The 1,542-nt window shown below is 45.8% G+C and overlaps 1 pseudogene; it reads right to left on the reverse strand.

Moving 5' to 3' along the window:
- Nucleotides 1-224: 224 nt before the first annotated feature.
- Nucleotides 225-711, reverse strand: LOC100595530 (annotated as a pseudogene).
- Between the last annotated feature and the right edge of the window lie 831 nt (nt 712-1,542).

The following is a 1,542-nucleotide window of genomic DNA, read 5'->3' on the forward strand; positions in this document are numbered from 1 at the left end:
ATTCTTAAGGTTAATGAATACAATAAGGCGTTTCAGGAGAAATAGGTCCAGGAGGGTTAGGTCATTTTGGTTTTGACCTATTGATACTTAGTATGAATGAAGAATTGCAGAACAGAGTCAGTCCTTCCAAGACATATTCTTCTGTCATCACCATGAGCAGACTATGTTGGCTTATTGGGTCGGTGACATCCAGAATGATCCCATTTATTGGCTGGAGGTAGGACCTAGTGTTGCAGATTGTTCTGGAAAGCTGGTATAGATGATTTGCACAACAAAGTCACCACTGGACCTCTGCTTAAGTCCAGTCCTCAGCCTTCTTTTTCTGCTCTGTGGTCCAAAAACATTTATTTAAAAGCCAAAACATTGGTAAAGGTGAGCAGCATGTCGAATATGCCACCAGCCACTTCATCTTTATGATGCTGTAACATAGTTGTGAAAACCGCTACGTTGAATCCAGGAATCTGCTACAGAGGTTATTCTTCAACATATTTTTTCTGACAAAAAAATATATTTATTAAAAATAGGCACGTAGGTTAGTTTATTCTCTTCCGTGTCCTCAAAACTCCAGGTAGTACTTGTCTATAAATTTCCCTGTAATAAATGGAACTTTTCATCCATGACAATGTCCTCTAATTATGCAACCACAGCATCAAATTCTGCATCAGAGGCGGAGAAGGACAGATCAAAGCTCTCTTCTTCTAAAGTACCCATGGCCGCCTCTGCTGCCATCACCGCCCCCTAGTGGGCAAGGGGGCGAATTGTGCTCCTGGCCTGCCAGGGGTCCAACTCTTAGAGGGCACAGCGGTCGGCCAGCTGGGGGCAAGCCTCGTGGCCCAGGCCGCCCCCTGCTCACTGCCTGACCGGGTGAGCACCTGCATGCCAAGCTTGGCCTCACGCTCCGGCTGTGGCCACACAGTGCCACCAGCTGGGCCTCTTCATCCCACGAGGCTGCTCTGCACGCACCACTAGAGATGATGATGATGATGATGATTATTATTATTATTATTATTATTTTGAGATGAAGTCTCGCTCTGTCGCCCAGGCTGGAGTGCAGTGGCGCAATCTCGGCTCACCACAACCTCCACCTCCCAGATTCAAGCAATTCTCCTGCCCCATCCGCCCGAGTAGCTGGGATTAACAGGCTTGCGCCACCACACCCAGCTAATTTTTGTATTTTTTAGTAGAGACGGGGTTTCACCGTGTTGACCAAGCTGGTCTTGAACTCCTGACCCCAGATGATCCACTCGCCTGGGCCTCCCAAAGTACTGGAATTACAGGTGTGAGCCACTGGCACCTGGCCCGCCAGACACTATTTAAAGGTATCTAGATCTTTACAAATTTCTTTGATGAGTACTTACCCTCAAATCTCACTCTTTGTGAGTTCAACTTTATTTTTCCTGAAGCACATCTTTTAGAAGTTTTTTCAGTGAATGCTAAAAATCCCTTAGCTTTTGTTTTCTGAGAATAACAGCATGTGGTGCTTCACAACACATTACTCTGACAACTCTAGGAGCAGGATTATCTTTAGGTTACAGATAAGGA

This window comes from Nomascus leucogenys, chromosome 14, assembly GCF_006542625.1.
Source record: "Nomascus leucogenys isolate Asia chromosome 14, Asia_NLE_v1, whole genome shotgun sequence".
In the NCBI taxonomy this organism is placed as follows: Eukaryota; Metazoa; Chordata; class Mammalia; order Primates; family Hylobatidae; genus Nomascus; species Nomascus leucogenys.